This window comes from Eublepharis macularius, chromosome 12 (assembly GCF_028583425.1).
Source record: "Eublepharis macularius isolate TG4126 chromosome 12, MPM_Emac_v1.0, whole genome shotgun sequence".
NCBI classification, from domain to species: domain Eukaryota; kingdom Metazoa; phylum Chordata; class Lepidosauria; order Squamata; family Eublepharidae; genus Eublepharis; species Eublepharis macularius.
In genome coordinates this window covers 50,210,754-50,218,025 of record NC_072801.1, presented here as the reverse complement: position 1 = coordinate 50,218,025, position 7,272 = coordinate 50,210,754, and the positions used below count along the sequence as shown (strand labels likewise).

The following is a 7,272-nucleotide window of genomic DNA, read 5'->3' as shown; positions in this document are numbered from 1 at the left end:
CCTTGGCAGTTCATTCACAGTTTCCTTTACGTTTTCGCCATATGACAAATTTATACATCGGAGACAGCAGAATGATGCAGTGTTATATCCCTATTATAAGATAATAAATAAACATAGATTAATCAAGCAAGCATGGCCATGTAGAAATGCTTGGATGGTGGCCATGGTCATTAGCATCAATATGGATAATTACCTGTTTGGGTTGGATTCCATTCCTATGCCTCTCAGCACTAATTTCTGCCATTCCTTCTATTTGAATTTTTCTTCGATGAAAATTGAATTGATTAGAAAATGACTCTCAGTTCCTGAAAAGAGGAAAAGCCACATGATTGTTGGATTTCATGGAGAAACTGGGTAAAGTGGAAGTAAGAGAATGTCTCTTAACAATGCTACACCCAGCCTCCCTGTGGTAGCATTGTTAAGATAAATTCTCTTACTTCCACTTTACCCAGTTTCTCCATGAAATCCAACAATCATGTGGTTCTTCCTCTTTTTAGGAACTGAGAGTCAGTTTTTAATCAATTCAATTTTCATCAAGGAGATATTCAAATAGAAGAGTGGCAGGAATTGGTGCTCAGAGACAGAACCTTACTATCTACCTGCATGAGCATCACCCTGGGGACTTTTAACATAAACTCACTGCAAAGTTCTCTTCGAAGAGCAATCAAAGAGAATTGACAGAAAACTCTTTTTTAAAAGAAACAAAAGAGAATAAAAGGAAGCAGTGGTTTTATCTAAAAAAGTAAATTTAAGAACAAATGAATTCTGTTCTCCGTAACAACATTACTGAGCTGCTGCAGGTACATATGGTTGGAGTGGGGTCATTGAACTGGTTGCAACTCTCTTCCACTAGAGTGAAGAATCTTCTTTTGACAGAAGGTTGAAGCACAAAGAGACTGACCTTTCCACTGAAAGAGGCAATTTGACTTAATTCTATGTCTTTAGGTGCTATATAGGGAGTTTTTCAGAAAATATCACAGCAACATCTTCAAATTCAGAGGTCTTACTACCCAACAGAAAGTACCGCATACTATCTACTTCTTGTTGGCTACTCAGACTTTCTGAAGTTGAGCCTTTAGATCTCTTTAAATTGATACAATTATGTGTGTGTGTGGGAGAGAAAACAGACGTAGCTAGAGTTTTTGTCATGAGTAAGATTAAAGGAGCCAAAAGTTTGGGGCCGAGGATTGGAGAAGAACACCTGGAATGTATAGCTAGCAATCTAACATTCATAACATTTGAAGTTAACAAAATTGAAATGAAAGCATCTAATTCTTGTCATTTATCCCAGGACCTTTACATCAGATGACCACAACAGTTAAAGAAATGAGTTGGTTTCCTTCTCAGTGAACAGTTGAGCAGAATACAGTATGTATCATTATATATAATGTGTGATACAAACCTCACCTTTATCCAGGTACTAGTCCCCGGCTTCCTTCATAAAGTGAACATCAATTGGCTCTTTCTTATAAACAGATATATGCACAACACACACAGGCAGGGATGTATGTGTGTTCACTGTAACATGTGAACAGGGCTACCGTCTTTTTTTTTAAAGAATTGTCACATTGTCTTTTTTTGAGAACCTACATGGAGAGGATCCACAGATATCTAAACACAATATTGCAATCAGCTAAACTTGTTGAGAAGTAAAGAACAGAAACGAATTTAGAATGCCAACTTGATCCTTAAACCTCTCTTACCAGTGAAATCCTAAGCAGAGTTACCCCAGCCTAAGCCCATTGAAGTCAGTGGGTTTAGATTGGAGAAACTCTGTTTAGGATTACACTGTAAGTTAACCTCATATTTGCCTAACTGAAATCTATTACATTAATCTGGTTTTAAGGATACTCACAATTCTTTGCTACATTGTTTTTATCCAACCATCTCATGCCAGGAAATAAAAGTATCAAAAAACTATTAGATTCACAACAATCCTGTAAGTAGGCAGGATAAGAAAAAATGGCTTTTCAAAGGTTACGTAGTAACATTTAGAGTGAAAAACCTATTTGTAATTTACCGTTTCGTAATGCATGGTTAAAAAACCCCACAGGTTCCCCTCCAAAATAGTTAACAATTTATATTATGATTTGCTCACATGGCATTAATAGGAAATTATTACTATAACATAGAAAGAAACTATGTAGTTTAATCCATGAGGATTTCTCTTTCATTAAATTCAATAAACGTGGGGCTTTTTTTTGGAAAAAAGGATTTGTTGGCTAACATTTTATTTTTTTATTTTTTTATTTTGCCATAGTTGCATGTCTGTCTGTCTCTGTCTGTCTGTCCGTCTATGACACTCATTTAATAGTTGTTTTTTTCTCTTTCCAATGTTTCAATGGCCCAATGCCAGTATTTCTCTATGATACAGGATAATATATGTTGCTAAGTCAGTAAGAATAATATTGTGTTGTCCTGCAACACTCAATATTTTATTCAGACTGGCAGTGTTATACACTTAACTAGAAAATTATATATGTGACACTGAAAGTAGTGAATGACCATGCATGTAGATGAAAAAAATATCAAAGAAGGGATCATAAAAGGTTGAGAGGCATTTACATATCTATTACAGGGAGCCCTGCTGACCACTTTAAATCATTGTGCACCTTCTCCCAGTCAATGTATTTTTACCCTGGGTCTGCCAGCTCAAGCCCAGAACTTTTATCCCTGTGTTCAGGTGTCTGCATCTGCAGTGAACTGAACATGTTTGTTCTGAAACATGTACCAGGGAATACCAGTACAGACTTCAGTGGTGCTCCTTTCAAGTTACAAAGCCTTAGGATTTGTGTAGAACAGACTATTTACTCTCTCCCTGTTTTAAAAATACATTTATTCCTCTTACCTATAGCTTCTTCACAAAGCTCCTCTTGTAAATCACGGATCTGCAGCTTTGGGGATTTAATTCTGTCCCCCTCTCTGGACACCTGAGGCAACTTCTTAGGAGTGCATATGATTTGAAGCAGAAACATCCCTCTAGCTTCATCTTGATTGGCTTGCAAGTTTTCTCTGCTAACTTCTTGAGACTTGAATTGATCTTATCTTCTTTTTCTCAAGCCCACGTGTTCTATCCCTAGCACATTACGTCTCACTCTATTAGTATATTCCCCAGAAAGTTTTCCCACTTATGTGGACTCTCTTTTGTATTACTGTTATGTAGAAATGAGCAACAAAGTTGCCAACTGTATTGGTAATAATCATTTCAATGTATGACACATAGCTTTATGGCCCTCATCTTCCTTAGTGTACCTTCTCTTTTCTTGAAGATTCTGTAGGCTGATCTGAGGAGTTAGAAATGCTAGTTGGGTGGTTGGTCCTAGTTTATAAGAAGAGGTGCCCTTTTTCCTAATCTGTGGTTTCATCTCATGAAAATACCAGTATGGGAGGGTAGCACCAAAGTACTGTACAGATATGACCTCTGTGAACCTTTTCATTTTGCTCATTTCTCTTGCTGTTTTTGCCAGGTTGGTATTCACGATATTCTGTGCCATTTTATGCCATGAGAATGCTTTACACCATTCCTTACAGAACTGCTAAATTTTAATGGTAATAGTTTTGAATACATTTTATCTAGTGGTGGAGAAAGATGACTGCAATATTATCCCAGTAGGATAATATTGCATAATATAATAATAATATAATAAAATAATAGGATAATATAATAATATAAAAACTTTTTTTAAATCAAGGCAGTTTTTTAAAAACTCACCAACAGTGAGTTTAAAACTCACCAACAGCCTGGTTCCAACCAGGATATTGTACAAATCCCCATGAATAGTGTCTCAACAGAATCAGAATTTGGCTGTGAGTTTAGCAGAAGCCACTGTGAATTCCCAAAGTGAGCGTTTTGGAGCACCATAACTGAGAATCTTGCCACGGATATGCCAGGTGCTAAAAATTTGTTAAGTAATGCAGGAATATGTAAAAACCACTGTAACATCCCTGTTCTTTTGCATGGTTATCAATAGACTGAAACTGTGCTGCCAGTACATCTACAGCACAATGGCAAGCCTCCCTGCTTCAAATCCCTCCTTCTAAGCAAGGCTCATGTTAAGAATCATGTGTTCTTTCTTCCAATGGGAAATCCATTCTTATAGTATGTGGGCTACACCCCTTTACTAAGTTTCTGAACAATCTGTTACCTCCATTTCCCCCACATTTCCTCCATGTTTCTGTTGAGACCAGCATTCCTGTATGTTGTGTACTAGATGAGTGTTTGGCCAGCACACGGCAAAGGAAAGAGATTGAGGGGCAAAAGAAGGACCACTTCATTCAATCATCCTGGCTTGGTGAATAAGCAACCTCCAGGAAAATCCTGGTGCTCTGGATTGCTCTCTTCCCTTTGTGATAAGAAGGCAATGACAGCAAACCCCTTAGCCGTCAGGGTTCACAAGGAAATTGTTCACTTGCAACAGCAAAGTGCAGAAACTGTGGTGAATGGAGACAGGTACCCAAATCCCTCTTTCAAGGCTTTCACCACCAGAAATTGCATCTGAATGGGAGCTATTTGCTCCTTCCTCTGGCACCATGTATCCATTCCAGGGCATGTGAAGCCAGAGAAGAAAATAACATTTGATTTATATACCGCCCTTCAGGACAAGAAATTAACACCCACTCAGAGTGGTTTAAAAATATGCTATTATTATCCCCACAACAATCACCTTGTGAGGTGGGGCTGAGAGCTCCGGAGAGCTGTGACTGACCTATGGTCACCCAGCTGGCTTCAAGTGGAGGAGTGGAGAATCAAACCCAGTTCTCCAGATCTGAGTCCCATTACTCTAGTCTTAACTACTACACCAAATTAGGGCAAACAGGAATCTACAGATGCCATTTGAAGTGGTGAAAATGGCACAGCAGAGAAGCCCAGAACATCTTTCTCTCCTATGCGCTTTTTGCAGTGTAACAGAGAAGCAGAAAGAGCTTTTAGAAGGTGAATGGATAGGTGTAGGTTGCTTAAACATACACTTGTGAGTCAGTTTAGGAACCCCTATCCTACCAAGTGGATTTTGCATCATGTATTTTGGCCCCAAGTAACCACTCTAAGAATGCAAAGAAGAAGAAAAAAGTTCTATATTAATAAGAGTTTATTTGTATACCACTCTTCTGGACAAATTAGTGTCCACTTTGAGCAGTGAACAAAATCAGCATTATTATCCTCACAATGCATCTGGGGAGTGAAGGATGAGAGGAACAGCTTACCCAAGGCTGCTGGTGAGATCATGGCAGTAGTGAGGTTTTAAGGCTTATTTTGAATTGTGAATTCCTTTATTAATATAAATGATTTAAAAGAGAGAAAATGGGAGCCTCTTGAGATTGAAGGACTCTCATGCCCTAAAAGTTACTCTCTCTTATCTCTGATGCATATATAGGTTGGGGATATCTGCAAGAGGATATTTGCAGTATATAAGATCAGACAGGAACTATTAAAAATGAAGATCTGAATCTGAAAACAGATAATGTGGCAGATCTTGATAGGCCCTAGTGCAATTAACAGTGAAGTTCAATGCATTCAGTGATGGACCAGTTTTGCCCCAGCTCACATAATTTGAATATGGCTCAAGGTATGATGAGTAGTGGCTGAGGTAGGTGGCTTGGCCAATCCAGACGGGGCAGCAAGAAATGTAGCTAGCTGCCCTCTCCCTCAGCCTCCATTCGCCATGGAGATTGACCCACCCTCCCTCCCTGAATACATCATGGGAATAGCTGGTTGCCAATTGGGGCTGAGCAGGAATTTTGGGCGGTTCCCTGAGATTGGCAAGAGAGGGGGTGTCTGTTTTTCACCTGCTTCGTGATATAGGTGGTGGTAGAAGTTTAAATAGACCTGGAATACTTTCTCTGCAGGGATCCTTTTCTCAAAAGGTCCAGTCCCACACTCTGCCCTCTCCTTATATCTCTTTTAAACCCCAGCCACCCACAATCAGTAAAAGGGGGACACAAGCTTCAAATAAAGAGCTGGTAATGTGTAAGCTATGTGCTCCCTAAAGATCTCTTATTTGGAACCCTAATATGATAAGGTGGTGCTTATTTATGAGGTAATTATAAATCACCTCTTCCTAGATATTTGACTGGACATACAACAAACAGATGAAGATAAGCAAAGTTTTATTTAACAGAAATTATGTTTCTGTTATTAACAGAAATTATGAAGGAATACTTCAGTATTCAGTACACACCTAATGCAGATCATAATTGCATCTAGTTCTGATCTTGCGAATCAGTTCAGAAATATAAATGCAACAAGCTTCCTGTCAAATATTATCTCTTAACAGCCAAGAGGTAACATTCTACTGTTTGAGGTTATTGAGGATTGCACTACATTCCCTTAAACAGATAAATTTTACCAAGAGCTTTTCTAAAAGAATCTTTCACCTCTTTGTTTCTTAAGCTATAGATTACGGGATTGACCAGAGGAGTCAGAAGAGTGTAAAAAACAGAAAATATTTTGTTTAGGTTTCTCAGGCTGTCTGTTTTGGGTAAGATGTATACCATAATGAGGGTCCCATAGAAAAGTGTCACTACAATAAGGTGAGATGAGTAGGTAGAGAATGCCTTTTGCCTACCTGTGGTGGATGGAATCCTCAGGATGGTAGAAATGATAAAAATATAAGATGTCAGAGTAAACAGAAATGGGGGGAAGGTATCTATGGAGGCCATTATGAAAATTGTCAGAGTGGCCCATTTGGTATCTGTACAGGAGAGGCTAATCACTGGGCTGAGATCACAGAAGAAATGGTCAATTTCATTAGGACCACAGAAAGTTAAGCCTGAAAGTAGCAACACAATTACAGTTAGAACAATGATGGGGCATAGCCATGATCCTGCTGTCGGTTACATGATAGTTCTGGCTCTCATAAATGTTGAGTAATGCAAGGGCTTGCAGATGGCTAGGTATCGATCATAAGCCATCAGAGCCAAGAGATAACATTCTACTGTTGCCAAAAAGCTGAAGCAATATAGCTGAATAAGGCAGCCCCTGAATGTCACGACGTTGTTTCCACTTAAGGGACTGGCCAGCATTCTGGGCATGATGGTTGAGCTGTAGCAGGTCTCCAGGAAAGACAAGTTCCCCAAGAAGAAGTCCATCGGAGTCTGAAGTTGTCTATCAGTTGCAACTAAGGACACAATTGTGGCATTTCCAGCTACAGTCACAATGTAGACCAGAAGAAATAGCAGAAAGAGAGGAATCTGCAGCCCTGGAAGTTTTCCAAATCCCAAGAGTATGACTTCAGTGATGGCTGTTTGGTTCCCCCACTCAGCGTTCTCCATCAT

At 39.1% G+C, this 7,272-nt stretch overlaps 1 pseudogene; it reads right to left on the bottom strand.

Annotated features, from left to right (window-relative positions):
- Window positions 1-6,315: 6,315 nt before the first annotated feature.
- Window positions 6,316-7,272, bottom strand: LOC129339177 (olfactory receptor 1038-like; annotated as a pseudogene).